Source organism: Morus notabilis, unplaced genomic scaffold (assembly GCF_000414095.1).
Source record: "Morus notabilis unplaced genomic scaffold, ASM41409v2 Scaffold322, whole genome shotgun sequence".
Lineage (NCBI taxonomy): Eukaryota > Viridiplantae > Streptophyta > Magnoliopsida > Rosales > Moraceae > Morus > Morus notabilis.
In genome coordinates this window covers 70369-87355 of record NW_010359499.1, presented here as the reverse complement: position 1 = coordinate 87355, position 16987 = coordinate 70369, and the positions used below count along the sequence as shown (strand labels likewise).

The 16987-nt window shown below is 34.0% G+C and overlaps 1 pseudogene; it reads right to left on the bottom strand.

The window, feature by feature from the left end:
* Positions 1-15768: 15768 nt before the first annotated feature.
* Positions 15769-16987, bottom strand: part of LOC112090926 — a 13946-nt pseudogene continuing 12727 nt past the window's right edge.

Here is a 16987-nt window from a genome sequence, read left to right as displayed (position 1 = left end):
GTGTGTATTTTTTTTTGCTAAAGAAAACTTAAATACACACACACACACACACATATCAAACGTTAAAATATACTTGTAAAATCTAAATACAAATGTATATGATATATAAATATAACATAAGAACAATGTATGAAATCGTAACTACCGTTTTTTGTTTACGTTGCGCTATATTATATATACATGTATAAATATATTTAATCTGCAAGTTAATACATAATATAATTAAATTATAATACATATATAATATATTTGAAAGACGTATAAACATACCTTTTCTTATGGTTAAAAAATTAAATGTTTTATTATTTAATAAAGGTAAACCTTGTTTTTTGTTTTACTCCAAATATCAACGATTGTAGATGTAATGTGTCATTTTGAAATAGTATTGAATACACATTTTTTCTTTTGGGTGCATTCTGATTAGAATTCTCCAAGCATATAACCAACCCCAAAAAAGAGAGAGAAACTAGAAATTAAAAAAGCAACAATTTTCTTTTTCTTTTTTCTTTTACTAGAAAATTTACATCATTGTTAGAAATCTAGAACCAAAACTAAGATGCATTCTCGTAAATAACAGATAGAAAAAAACGTGAAGTGAATATTTGTTTACAATTTGTGTAGAAAATGTAAAATCCGGAGACGTTTGGTTCATAGATTAGAATCATGAGATTATAATCATTTTTGATTTACGTGTATTTTTTGTGAGAGAAAACACTATAGCGAACCATGAACCATGATTCGAATCGGGGTACGAATCCCCCAACTAAACAACTCATGCTTAGTTCTTAAAGGAGGCGGCCCACTTGTAATTATTGTTAAAAGAAGTAATTTATTATTAAGTTTGTTTGTTTTGAAAATATGAAATGACACATGTTAATAAAAGAGAGTATCATATGTAAAAGAGTGTGTAATGGAGTTTGTATCCAGTATTTTTCCCTTTCAAATTGTCTAATTTGGAAAGCAAGATATAACAAATGGGTTTGTTTTCTTAATTATTTGGTAAAAAACTTAGAACATTTAAATGTTGCATGAGTTGAATACGATGTCCCTTTTTTTTCCTTGGAAAAAAGTGTGGAAGGGGTAACAATGTGTATGATTAAGGGGGCATTTTTGTATTGAGTGATATTTGTGCAAGTCATATGACTTATCTGCTTTGCATAGCGTCACGTAACCCCTATCAAAAACTAAAGGATATTGAATTAAGGATGTAAATGGGTGGCAGTTAGAGCTGTAAGTTTAGGCTGGGTTAAACGGGCTAATTTAAGACCAATTATTGTTGGCCCATGTCTGGCCTGACCCGACTCTAAATTTTTTATGTTATGGTCGGGCTGGGCCGACTCTCTCTCTTTTAAGACCAGCACGGTCCGACCCAAACACCATACTTTTAAATATTTTTTTTAAAAATATCTTATAAAGTTTTGGACCGGTCCTAAACTTTTTGAGCTTAGAGCCAAGCTGGGCGACCTTCTCTCATTTATGGTCGGCCCATCCCGGCCCGTCCCGACCCTAAACTTACACCTCTAATAGTAGTGAGGGCAAACTATATAGATAACTCAGTTAAGTAACAATGTATTTTCCAATGTTTAGGTGAAAGGTTTTTTTTTTTTTTTTTAACCAATCTTTCTACCTAGCTATCTATATATAGAAATGCGAATAGCATTTCCGGGTTTCGACCAAAACAACGACGTTTCAGTCAAAATGCATAAAATTTCTCATTCCTTTTATTTATTTATTTATTTTTGTTTTTACTTTAAAACTTATTTATTTCTTCATTTTAGTCTTTTTTAGCCTTTTTTTATTTGTATTGAAATTTATTATTTTTTGTTTTTATTCCTTTCACCCTAAACTTATTTATTTCTTCATTTTGGTCCTTTTTTACCCTTTTTTATTTTAGCATTGAAATTATTTTTTTATTTTTTTGTTTTTATTCCTTTCACCCTAAACTTATTTATTTCTTCATTTTGGTCCCTTTTTTTTTTTTACCTCTTTTCTTTATTTTTTCCTTGAAACTTTATTTTTTTATTTTTTTTTTGTTTTGATTACTTTTGCCCTAAAACTTATTTATTTTGTCATTTGGTCCTTTTTTACCTTTTTTTTTCTTAACTTTTGGCTTGAATTTATTCCTTTGTCTTTTAGTTCCTTTTGCCCTGCAACTTATTTATTTCTTTATTTAGTACTTTTCTTTTCTGATATATTTTTTATTTTGTCTTGAAATTTTACTTTATTTTTCCCTAAGAGTCCTTTTCCGCGCCCCCCCCCCCCCCCCCCACTTTTTATTTTTGTTCTGAAATTTTATTTTATTTTTTATTTTTATTCTTTTTGCCCTAAGACTTATTTATTTATTCATTTTGATCATGTTTTACCTCTTTTTTTAAATTTTTACCCTAAAATTTTATTTTTTTTGTTTAGTCCTTATTTATTTCTTCATTTTAGTTCTTTTTTTTTTTTGGCTTCTTGTCCTAAAGCTTTATTTTTTTTTTCATTTTTTCCCTTTTGGGATTTTATATTCAGATTTTATATGCTTTTAATACTAACAAGGTAGTTAAAAATTAAAACATTGATTACTCTCCATGTGCATAGCATGTGTAGTTCAACTAGTAGAATTAAAAAAAAGGTGTCTACAAAAGTTAAGACAATAGATAATATTTGAGTTTTAGGGTAATTGGCATTATTGATCCCCAAACTTTTCAATAGGTGACAGTTTAGTCCATATTTTTTTTTAATTTTGGTAAAACGGTCCCTAAACTCTTTAAATTTGCCAATTAAACCATTTCCATCCAAATCCGTCAAGTTTTTAATAGAAATGATCATGTGCAGTGCATGTGATCTAAAATAAGCGGGTATTTCATTAAAATAACGTCAACTTATATTTTTAACAAAAAATAAAACTAAAACACATGAAAAAAGAAAATAAATATATCTGTAAGAACTAAAGCCCAGATCCACGAATAGAGAAAAATCAACAAATTAGATATTCAAAACAATCTACAAACAAATCAGAAATTCAAACTTTAATCAAGTTCATATCTTTATATCTAGCAACACAGAATAAAAACATCTAGGATAGAGAGGAAAGCATAGAGAGCATAATTGGGAAAAAAAAAAATCGAAACGATTGTCCATGGCAAACAAAATGTATAGATTGGATTCCACATGTATATACTCATCAAAGTGGAGAAGAACAGACAAAAGAAAAAAACTTGCATGCTCACCCATGTTAATTCCTTCCTCATTTCCATTGATTCATAAACGTAGGCAACATCTAAGGTTAGGTGTATCAAGAGAGTTGAGAAATTTCAAGTACCCAGAAAACCAAACACAAAATAATAATAATAATAAATAAATAAGTACAATGATCTTGGGAATAATGGGAGGTGCTTGCAATGGGGGATTCACGCGAGGGAACTGTGCGACAAGCCCAGAGCTGCTCGGAGTGCGGCGATCCGCGACAGATTTTGGCTTGCGGCGACGTGGGTTTGGCAGCGGATTTGACAAAGTTCAGCTCAGCCAAGCCCGTCGCCGACCCATCATCTTGTTAACTAGACGGGAATAATTCTTTTACCAAGTGCTGCCGCTCCTTCAACGAACTTTACCAGTGCTCATTCCTTGCCCTGATCAGATCCACCAACTCATCGCCCAAGGGCCGCCCCCAAATCTGCCAATTCCTGTTGTCAGCGGTTAACTTTCGCCCCACCAGATTAATAACTTATCGTACTTCTTTATGCAACTAAGGTTGCTGATATGGGGATGAAATCATAATGTGTAATTTGGTACACGACGGAGAATCAACTTAGAGATGGTGCATTATTAAAGATTTGGCTCTTCAACTTTTTTTTTTTATCTGATGTGTCTTAAACTTCTTTTTCCTCATTTTTTTTCTTTTTATTTTTCTTTTTTCTTTCCTGATGATTGTAAAAGAAGGGTTTTTAATTTGAGTTGAGATATAATTTTATGTGAGAATTTTTACTGTAGTAAAAAAAATTAGATGTGACTATTTTTTAGAGCTTTTTATTATAATAAGATTCAAATTCTAAATTCGAATTAGTGAAATGAACGGAGTCTTAGCTTTTTTGATGTGGACAGCTCACTTTTGAGTGCCACTTGTATACAGCCGTTTATAAACTAATGGATTTGGACGGAAAGGGTTTAATTATTAACATTTGAAGAGTTTGAGAATCGTTTTGTCAAAATTAAAAGAATAAGGATCAAATTGTCATTACAAAAGAGTTTAGGGACCAATGACTTTAATTACCCCGAGTTTTATTTAAATTTATTAAATTTATATCTTACTTTAAGCTAGGATGCGGCAATAAAGTACATGAAAAAACATCATCCATTCTGCCACAGTTAAAGAACATAGTTTCAGTATAACCATCAACACACGCATAAGAGATCAATAAGATATAAAAAAAGGAATTACAAATGTTTCTCAGAAAAAGAAATAAATAAGAAAAAAGGCAAAGCAAACCTTCTTTTTTTTTTTCTCTCATGAGCATTAGTCTTGATTAAATTCTCAGTTTAAATTTGATCAACAAGTTCAAACTCAAACATTCAATATCCATGTTTCAAATCCTGAAATAAAGGATTTGGGCAGAATTTTAAAATCCCCTTTTTTTTATCTCCTAATAAAGCATTAAGGATTATTATCACTAGTGTCTTTAAATTTTAAATTTATTCTCAATTTGTTTCTAGAACTTTAAAAACTCTAACTTTACCTCTTGCACTTAGCTCTTCTTTGTAGTATCTATCAAAACATATAGAAAAAAAGAGAGTAATGTAATCACATAATCTTTCTGTCTAAATTTATGTTATAAACAAACAGATAAAAACTACATTGTTACACTTAACCTCTTTTTTTTTTTTTTTTTCTACTATGATTTTAACAGAAATTTTATAAAAAGACTTAAATGAGACAAATTCAAAATTCAAGAGGTAAAATTAGAGTTTTTAAAGTTTATGGGGTAAGGAATGACCCAAAATTTAAAGTGCATAGGTGATATTAATCCAGGCATTAACACTTTAAACTAGTTTCACATGAGAACTATGGCTTAGCATGAAAATGTGCTCTTATATGGTATGATTGTTTGAGTTGTTTATTTGTTATGTGATTACTGGGTCTAGAAAGTACAAAGACGTAAAATCACTACCGTTGCCGCATTAGAATCAAAGTTTAATTCGTATTGAAGACTTTGCCCGCTGGCATCGGAAAGTATGATCTGAAGAAGATTTGACCCTAAACTTGGAAGGAAGTATCTAAACACTTTCCCGAGGTTAGAATATGTTCATTCAAATGCCCACATATAAGATTAACGTTAATTTAGAGCTTGATGAGAGAGAATTACAATTTAGAGTGTCCGAGCTTATTCATATTGCTCTGAACCTTTGCACTTGAGTATTAAGCTCAAATACTAGAAACATTTGCAGCGAATAATGCTTATTGATTTTGCAAAATATCGAAAGAGAATTAATAACCTAGAGTAAAAACTATTTCAAGTTTCAACATCATAAAGTTTCAAGGGTAACAATAATCATTAATACCAATAAGAGATAAATAACAACATAAGGAATTACACTTCCCACCACAACATGAAGGGGAAACAAAAAAAGTTAAGAAGTAAAAGGCAGACCAAATAATTGGAGACGAGGACAGGAACGTGCAAAATAAACACACAATACAAGCAATAGAGATAGTTGGTGCGTACATACATATACACATGTACGTATGTATGAATGAAATTAATTATGCGTAATAATTAATTGTAAGCAAAAAATTCTTTGGCTTCATACTTGGGAAAATTCTGTTGATCACCAATCCCAAGCACTTGTTGTACAGTAGAACCAGGGTCAACGGTTGCGAGGGGTTGAACTTTGGCGGCGCAAGCATTGTAATTAAGGAAACTTAAAACTACTAAACAGTCGGCCAAGTCGCGTGATGGCGGAGAATTGTGACGGCTGTCGACAAGATCGAAAGTAAAATCGATGAAACTAGATGGGTTCTTGATGACTGTTTGGCCAACAGCAACTCTCTTGGGGCCACACAACAAAGTGAAATATACTTGAGCGACCGATGACTGACTTCTGGGAGGCTGGTTGAAATTAGAGAACTGGGACTGTGCGCACTTTGATAAATCGCCAAAAACATGGACTTTGGCAATCGGATCATATTGATCAAGACGACTAGTACTTGTAGCACCAGTACTAGTCCCAGTACCAGTAACAGTACCGACGATGTCGTTTGCATTAATATCGCAATGGGCCACTGAGCTCATGCTAATTATCATCAGCGACAATGCAAGGACTAGCACTGGACGATAATTTGCCATAGTGATCAACCTGTGATAGGGATATTTGCAGTTACTCTTGGATTTATAACTACTATACTTGAGGGAAGTTTTGCTGTTTTTTTGTTGTGCGCTTGTAAAACTTGTGCAACAAAGCATCTAATTTATAGGCTAGTTTCATTATAGTTTATGTTAATTAAAGACATAGTGGAACACAATTAATATTAGACATAACTCTATTATATATTGTTGAACTACTTAATTAACATGTTAAGTAGTTTGCGCATCGCACGTTATTGGATTCGGAGGATTGAGATGTATTGCTGGAATTTTATATGTATGTGTCGCTGTCCAATCGATCTCATATCCCCAATCTCCGAATAAAACTGAACATATTCAACAAAAGATCTCGGAGCTTATTTGTTACACTTAGTAAGATATGAGAACTAATTTAAATATTATATATATTGATTTCACGTGGGTGTACAAGAATATATTCAATAACAATTGCAAGATATATATGGCAAGTGCGCTAAACTGACGTGATAACCAACTACACCACGACACCACACGTATTGTTAGGGGAACGCATACTGCTCTGTTGTATTGTTTAACGAAAAACATGATAGATATTTTTTAGGTAGTTGATAGTTGAGTTATATTGTTTAAAGAGTGTTGTTTTATTTTGCTCTCTCGTTAAATGTCTTAAATTTATAAAAAAAAAAAGAAAAAAGAAAAAAAAGAGAAGAAAGTAACCGAATTTATTTAGTATCTTAGCATCGCGATTCAGTTTTAGAGTTACAATTTAAAGACCAATCGACTAAGACTTAATCATGGTATCGCAACATGAAATTACTAATTTACTATTCGTTTTTGCTGGGGCATGCAACATTGCGAGGTCGTGATTGGCAATAAATCCATGAGTTAGCGAGGGTCTCATGCCATCGCATTTGCTTTCGGTGTGGCTATTTCAATTACATTACTAGATGCAACTTTTGGACAAGAAAGCCAAGCAGATTCTAGAAAGTAATATTAAACTGGTTCTTACAATGTTTTTTCTTCAAAAAAGGATAACCCTCTGTATCATGACAAACCTCATAGCTTGGGATATATAGGGGCTGTTCGGCAGCCCCATTTTTAAGTTAAAAACTAAAAGAAAAAATAACTAGAGTTACAACTTTATTTAATTTTATGTTCTTTTAACTTTGAACTCGAGTTTGAGACTAAAACTTGAGTTCAAGTTTCCCCTTCAACTCGAGTTCAGAAACTCAAACTCAAATTAATGAACAATATTTTTTCTATTCTTAAAAATACTATAATTGTTTCGTTTTAATTCTGACTAAGATGATTTTTTTTCTATGCATTGACAACAAAAAGACGAATCAAACCCCACCCATATACCCTATTAAAATTTTTCATCAGCATTGAGTTTTTATTAAAATACTATCTAAATACAAATTCAAGTTTTGACTTACTCAAACACAAACTCAAAAAGATTTTTATCTCAAACCATAACTCAAATGTACACAACCAAACACAAACTCAAATTACAACTTCAACTCAAGTTATAACTCAAACTCAACTCAAAATTTACACTCAAGTCACCTAACTCAAAAACGGCAAAAGAACAGCCCCTAATATATGCTATTTAACTTAGTTTCCATACTTAGGCGTAACAATATTTAAATAAATTAGAAAAATACTATAAGATCTTTTGGTTGAGATTATTAAGTATTGAGAGATTGAGATATGAGATCGAAACATATATTTTATCATTCCTTTGAATCCAATAACGTGGGATGCACAAACATGTTAATTAAGTAGTTCAACAATTGAGTTATGTCTATGTGTGTTCCACTATGACCTTATTTAACAAAACTATGGAAACCTATAAATAGATGCTTTCTTGCACAAGTTTTGGAAGCAAATTAAAGAAAAACGTCTGTCTAGTAGTTGTTATAATAACAAGAGAAAAACGTGTGTCGAGTACTTGTGGTTATAATAACAAGAGAATCTATACACCACGCATTCCAGATTGATCAATATGGCATATGATCACTCAGTAGTTCTAGTCCTTTGTCGTTCATGGTAATTAGCATGTGCTCAATTTCCCATTGCCATGCAAACGACATCGTGGGCAGCGGTCCTAGTGGTCGACATAATCCAATTGCCAAAGTGCATGTTTTTGGGGATTTATCTAGCTGATCCAAGTCCCACCTCCCTAATTTCAACCAGCCTCCCAGAAGCCAGCCGTTTGCGGTGGTGTGGCCCGGAGAGAATTGATGTCGGCCGAACGGAGATTTACGCATCCGGTCTTGTTGATTTTGCTTGCAATGTTTTGGACGGCGTTCTCACTGATCAGTCGCCTCAGTTTGGCAAGTGTTTTGTAGCTTTAACTTCCTATGACACTGCTTGCTCTTCACAACTTCAACCCGTCGGGGGCCCCGATGACCTCGGTTCCTCTGTTCAGCAACTGCTTGGAGGTGGTGATGATCATGAGAACAATGTTCCTTAGCATAAGCTGTCACGACCTCAAAGATAAGACCGTAATTATTGAGATATAATTAAAGAAAATTAACTTAATTAAACTGAATTAATTAAAGAAAATCTATGAAAATAAAATAAAATATACAAATATCAAAATAGATATTAAAATATATTACTCCGGACTCTCTTTTTTACAAATAATATTTAAAACAGTCCATAAAATTCAAGAAAAATAGTACAACTCTGGGACAATGTCGACTAATATAGTTTATATACAGAAATACAGTACATCTTAGAATTAAAAACTGTAAATTCAAAACAAACTAACTACTTCAAATCTTGCGCATTCAATCCATTAGCATCCACTCGCCATGCTGTAAATCTAAACCGCTAACTCTGGATGGGGGGTTTAAAACATTGAAAACAGAAGAAAAATGAGCGGAAAACCCAGTAGGATATAATTCTATAAAAATTTAATAATTAAAGTACTCACGGTCTGAAGACATACACTAAGAACCAATCATCCTTTAAAGAAAGGAAATACTCACGTAATAGTAGTAAAATATACACCAAGAACCAATCATCCTTTAAAAAAAGGAAATACTCACGTAATAGTAGTAAAATATATGGATAATGAAAATATGCAAATCCATAATATCACCACTGAGCAAGAAGTGGCTTGTACGGGTTTCGGGACCTGCCTCCAAGGATATGATTCTCATATCCCGATCTCTGTGGCCATCATACGTTTTATTATTTCTTAAAATATCTCATTTTAAGAAAGAAAACTCTTTGAACTCTAATTTCTAAATTATTGGAAACTCAATAGTATTATTCATGCTATTTCTTCAAAAATCATTTTTCTTTAAAAATGTTTTGTTTAAAACATTTTCATAGGCCAAAATCATTGAAATCATGACTATCAAGGATATGGACAGCAATATCCTACCTCTTAGTAATTTAATCTACTGCTAACTTCACGTTGTCCAACCGTCTATTCTTGACGCTCCACGTCCGATCGTGCCACTAGCTTCGTCATCAAAACAATGTTCTAGAATTTAGTTCTCACCTCTAAAATAATTCTAGTTCAATTATGTACAATTGCTTCCTATTAGTGTGCTTCAACCCAAATTCAAAGTTTACAACTTATTTCATAATTCAATTTAGAAGTCTATACAAATCAAAACTCAAACAGTTAATTTGATTTCAAATTGAAATTTAGCTCAAAAACAAGTTTTCTAAAGAATTTTGGCAGCATTCTGACAGCAGCAAGAAAAATACCAAAACCTGCAGTTTGAGTTCAGTTCTAAAACAAATCCTCAAAAAATCATTAAAATCAGTTTCTATACACTTCAATAAGTTCAATAACTGAAAATCCCCAAATTTAATTCAAGTTCAACTCCAATTTGTCCAAATCTAAACCCTGACCAAAATTCATCAAATCTAACCAAAATCACACTTCCTCAAGTTTGAAATTTAAATCAAAGAGTGGGTTTCAAGGGGTTTTACCTCAAATTAGTTGATGGAGCCTTGCTCCTTCTGTTTCTCTCGTTTTCTCTATTTTTTTTTTTTTGCTTGCTGTTTCGGCAGAACCAGCCACAGAGAGAGAGAGAGAGCGAAAGAGAGAGGGAGAAGAGAGAGAGGGCCGGGAAAGAGAGAGAGAGCGTCAAGAGAATGAGGGCACTGGAGAGAGAGAGAGTGAGTGGCGCCGGTGAGAGGAAAAGAGAGAGAAAGAGAAGAAAAAGAAAGAAAGAAAGAAAAATAGAGAGAGAGGGAGTGGTCTGGGTAGAGATGCCAAATGGGCCGGGCCGTCCATGGACGGCCCGGCCCAGCCTGTAATAGTGTCGGATTCGGCACGGCTTGGTTCGCCTACTGTTACGGGCCATGTCGGCCCGGCACGTGTAATGGGCTAGGGCTGGGCCTCAGCTTCTCAGCCCGCGGCCCAAGCCCAACCCTAGACCGTGGAAGCCCACGGCACGGCCCGTGTTCGGCCCGGCATAAGCCCTAATTCGGCCCTTGTTTGGCCCGGCCCAAGCCTACGAAACGGCCCGTGAAACAGCCCATTCTAAATCCTTTTGTGGGCCCTTTACGGGCCTCCCATTTGGCATGTCACAGGCCTCCCGTTAGGCCCGTCACGGGCCGCCTGTTGGGCCCGCGAAGGACCCAACAGCAAGAATCTGAAAATCCACCCTAAATCCTCTATAAATATCCCTTTATTCCACCCTAAATCTCACACAACAATTCACTCTCAACTTCTCATCTCACTCTCATTCTATCTCTCAACTTGTCTCTTTGATTTTGATTCTAAGCTTTTTTCTCGCGTTCACTCATTTTCTTGCTCTGTCATTTACAAAGTTCAAGTTCAATCAATTTTCAGAAAATAGCTGCACTAAACTTTCCTGATTTCACTGCTATTCCTGAGCTTGATGATGAGACATTTTTTGAGGAAGAAATGATGCCTCCCAACCCCACCCCCACTGAACCAGAAAATGCTCCAGTGGATAATGCTTCAGTGCACAATGAGGAAGCTGGAGAACGCAGCAGGGGAAAAAGACCGTGAAGTTTTCTGGCATGGCAGCATTTCACAGAAGAGCCCCGACCAAATCCAAATATAGGTGAAATGGAAATTCGTGCGGTATGTAAATATTGTAAAAAACATTTTTCTAATAAAAAGGGTGGGGAAACTGGTCATCTGGATAGACATTGGAAAGTATGGCTACTGTTGCACCAAGGAGGGAGTGTGGACTCCCGCCAACAAACACTATCACTCACATCACAGGGGTTACAAAATTTTTCATACGATACACAATGTGCTCGTGAGGCACTAGCTAAATTTCTAGCTAGTGCCGAATTGCCTCTTTCTTTTGTAGATGATGCGTCGTTCAAAGAATTCTTCCAGACAGCCTTCTGCCCACAATTTAAACGGGTAAGTAGAAACATAACTCGTTATGATTGCATGAAAGTGTTTTATGCAATGAGACAATCTCTTGTTGATAATTTTAGGACTTTTAATGCCACTATCTCTTGCACTTCTGATCTGTGGGAGGGGTGCAATAAAACTGGATATTTATGTGTCATAGCGCACTACGTTGATGACGATTGGGTTTTACAAAAAAGAATAATTAGTTTTCATTTATGTCCATATCCTCATAACGCATCATCTATTTTTGGTACAATAATGGAAATTTTTGGATTTTATGGGATAGAAGATAAAGTTTTAACAATTACTTTTGATAATGCGTCAGCTAACATAGTTGCAATTAACATGTTTAAACGTAGTTTGAAACCAGCGTTTGAGGGGGAAATTTTTCATCAACGCTGTGCATGTAACATAATTAATTTAGTAGTTCAGGCAGGAATTGAACATATCTCAGCTAATCTTACAAATATTAGAGAATCATTATCATTCATATCTAGTTCTGGAGCCCAGCTCCAAGAATTCAAACAATATTGCAGGAACAGTCAGATGTGACCAAGAAAGTTTCCAACTGACGTGAGACATAGGTGGAATTCCACATATTTAATGTTGAAGGCAGCACTCCCATATTCACAGCTTATCACGACATACGTAAACAGTAAGAACGATCAAATTTTAATTTTTGATCCTGATTGGCAGATTGTTAAATTTTTTTTTTAAATTTCTAGAAGTTTTTTACAATGCTACTGAATTACTTTCTGGAGTTTATTATCCTACTACACATTTAGCTTTACATCAACTATTTAATATTTCAGAAACATTTTATAATTATAAGGATACAAAACTTTTTAGAAATATAGTTAAGTTAATGGAAAATAAATTTAAAAGTTATTAGTCAGGTTGTCCTATGTTAGATGCATTGGCAACCATTTTAGATTCTAGATGCGGAGTAGATGGGACTGAATCATTAATGACTACTACCGCAGAAAATTTAAAAATAGATATGCAACTAACTATTACTGACGCTAAGAAATTGTTAGAAAAGATTTTTAGTTTGTATGAAGCAAAATACGACACAGGTAAAAAAGAACAGGGAACTTCGACGTCAACTAGCAGTTCGGGGCCTAAAGGATCGTCGTGGAGTTTCTTGAAGAAGAAAGAGAAAACGGCAGGATCGTCATCAACACAAGCGTCTACCGAACTAGTAAAATATTTTGAGCAAATTTTGTAATCGATGGCGACAAACTAGACATCTTACAGTGGTGGAAGAGCAAGACCAATTGTTTTCCAACAATGTCCATAATAACTCGTGACATTCTGACAACTCTAGTGTCAATGGTAGCATCGGAGCAAACTTTTAGCGCAAGCAACCAAATTCTTGACGAGAAGAGAAGCAGAATGCATCCAGATATCTTGGAGGGGCTAATGTGCGTTAAAGACTGGGAAGATGCCAGAAGACAAAAATAACAATACACAGATGATTCAATGCAAGAATATTTTTCTAACTTAGAAATAACAAAATCTTCTGGGAGCACTTAGGTTTGTAATTTACTATTCCTAGCTACTGCACTCTTTTTTCCTTCGCTAAGGTTTTGTCTCGATCTCCCCACGGGTTTTACTTAGCAAGGTTTTTAACGAGGCAGTCATTTATGTGTACTTATTCCTATTATATCAATTCAATAAAATCACATCTTTTGGGGGCATATGATTTTTTTAATTAAATTTTTTAAAAAATACAAAGGCCGGGGCCAGCCCGTGAAGGGCCTGGGCCCAGGCCCGGCCCTGTCCCTTATGGACTAGGGCCTAGACCGGGCCTGAGTTTTTCTTCTCAGGCCGGCTCAGGCCTGTAATGGGCCTGGTGTTGGACGTGCCATGCCGGCCCGGCACAACATGTTTGACACCACTAGGTCTGAGCAGCCACGGGAAGGAAGGGAAGGGAAAAAGAAAAAGAAAAGAAAGGAAAGAAAAGGAAAAAGAAAGAAAAATGGAAAAATAAAAGAAATATGAAAAAATAAAAGAAAATACATTAAAATTAAGTGTATTTTTAAAAAATTTTAGGATGAAATCATAAATACTGAAAATAATTTAAAGTTTTTTAATTAATTAAGAAAATCAAATTAGACACATTAATAACTCATAATTTAACATAATTAAACATGTTTAATTTTAAAGTGTGTTAAAGAAGTCAAAGAGTTTCTTCCTTATTATGCATAATCACATATTTACACAAATATATGTTCTACTACTTGTGTGTTTCTTTTCAAGGATGTTGCGGCATTTTTTGGTTTGCCCTTTTTCTTCTTTATTTCTTTTTCTGAGAAACATTGATCTCTTATGCGTGTGTTGATGGTACTTAAATTTAGTTTATACACTACAAGAAAAAGGTGTTTTTGCGACGACTTTTTGTCGTCGCAAAAACCCACATATCGTCGCAAATAACGGTTTTTACGATGACGTGTTGTCGCGGATTTTTCATCGCAAAACCTTTTTTTACGACAACATAGTGTCGTCGCAACTGTATTTGCGACGACAAGCTGTTTTTGCGACGACAAGTGTCGCTAATACGCCGTTGCAAAATTCGCGTGATAAACGACATTTTAAATTGTCATCGCAAATAATCTTTTTTTTGTGACGACAAGTCTAAAAAAGTCGTCCCAAAAAACCAAAATTAATTTTTTTTTATAATTTTTAAAAATGGCAATTAATTAATTTTTAATAATTTTAATTAAACATTATTATGTTACATACTGAATATAATTTATTAAGATGCATTAAAAGTGAAATATAAATTAATATTAAAAACAGTAAATCTAAATAAATTTATAAAATATATTATGAATACTACATGAAATGCATATATAATGTTCAAAAAAATATAAAAGTCTAAATAAAGTGAAAAATAAAATAGTACATATAACGGAACTAATCGTCTAAGTTTGCAGCATCGCCAACAACTGAATTATCATCAAGACTTTCATCATCTGAAGGAGGTAGAGCAGCGTCTAGGTCAACTGGTTCTGGACGATCAATCGTAGGTAATTGGATGTTGGGCTGCAATTTAGCCACCAACTCTAACACTTTAACCTGATTCTCATAAATCTTAACTTGTTCCCAGTACGATTTCTTTAAATAACAACTCATACATGGGTCAGGTTGAGCCGATGATGTTGCGTTCGAGTTTGAACCAGCAGATGAAGGAGAAGCCCCGGATTAATGCTTTTGGGAGAGCGTCGGACCCACTCCTATCTTATGTCCTCTACGCATGCCAAGAACTTGCTCCAAAACCCCATGCTCGTCAAAGGCGGGTCTAGTCGAGCTTGAAGTAGGCTGTGTTCTCTGCGTTTGTGTCTCTTCCTCCAGGGTGTTCTACATAATAAGACATTATAATTGTTTATACGTGTTATAAAACCACTATTTCAGTATAAAAAATTTAATATGAAAAATAAAAATACTTATAAAAGTGTGTTCCGCGAGGGGATTAACCCAAGAGGCCCTGCGAAGATGCATGTCTGCCCAATTGTCTATGGCAGATATCAGCTCTTGGGTCTCCGTACTGACTTGTCAAATAAATTACATTTGTTAAAATTCTTAAATTCTAACTAAATTTCGACAGCATAACAACTTATTGCAATGCTGAGAGTATGATACCCGACATTGTAAGCTTGGATACTTTTGGTTGCTACGATTAGTTTTATTTGTCTCTAATATTTTCTGTTTATGATTACTATAATAAGTAATAGTTACTTGAAATTATGTATAAAAAATCATCAAGTTCTAAGCATATGAAAGCATTTCAAATCAACATGTACTACTACATTTATTTACTATATGATAGAACGGGAAAAAAGTCAGAATAACATACCAGACTCACAGAATGCGGGGACTCTGTGAGGACCGGGAGGAGGCTGCGCTCCCCCTGAAGAGCCAACACAAGTCGCTACCGGACCAGCCATGAATGCCTGTGAAGAAATTCATATTAATGACAATATTTATAAATTCACAGAAGATCATAATATTAAAACGAAATCTGAGAAAAAGGACAAAAATTACTATTCTTAAATTCTTCTCATCGTCGCTGCTACATTATTGATTATCACCATCATCATTTATGTCATCATCGTCTTCAGATTCGATGACTTCCTCCTCAACGTACTCCTCTAAAGTTTCATCATCCTCGTCATTAATAAAATCATCAACTACGGAAGACTTATCTTTCAGAATTGCATCAACATCGGAGGTGACAACATTAAACGATACTCCATGTCGATTCAATACAAATGAGTCAATCTCTGGTAGTTCCACTACTAACTCAATATTTGTAGACTCCGTATCCTGGACTATCATCACGTCATCAATGTCAATTTCTGGAATGTCCCAAATATGTCGATGTCTAAAGTGTTCTATAACTGGTTACGCCCAAACGTGTACAAAAACAAGCGGTCAATTGTAGTACAATTTGAACGGTCGATCCCACGAGGAAGTGTTAAATTGAACAAGGAATGATTAGCAAATAAAAAGCGTTAGGAAAATAAGCAATCAAACAAAGAAAATGAATGAGTGTTTTTGATGATTTTTTGAACAATTTAAAATGGAGAAAATTCAATAAATAAAAGTGATAAGGCTTTGAGAATCCTCCACATGCTTTGTTCACCTATTTGGATTTTGATTCATAAATTGACTCAATCGGAAAATAAATATTTGAAGAACATATGAATTAAAAATGTATTCGAGTAAATAAAATTCTAACATTTAGAATTAGGAAAAATTATCTTATGAGAAATCTAAGAGCGACAATATACCGTTGGCAATAATGCAGTAAAAGACTACTCATAAAACAATACCTATCAATATATAATATAATGCAACAATCACATAAAAAGAGCTTGACTAGATTTATATGAAAGTTGACAATAAAATATATTGATAAGAGGAAGAAATATGATAAAAGAAAATTATTTACTCAAATGTATAAAACTTACAAACCATTAGAAAATTAAAAATCCAAATAAGTTCACTACACATATAAAATCATCTCTAGCCTCACCTAAATACTCTAGCCTAACTTGCACATAATTCTCATAAAATTCTAAAAAGAAAGTATGAGAATAAGAACAAGAAAATAAGAGAAAATATGTGAGAATTTAGGCTCTAAAAAATCCACACTTAATCACCTTGACAATGACCCTATTTACAGAGTTTTGAGAATGCTAAAAAGCTAACACTCGGATCCTAATTAAGAAGTTACAAGGCTTAATCGGAGGAGAAAAACCATCACATTTCTGAAGAGTGGGACACGTGTCGC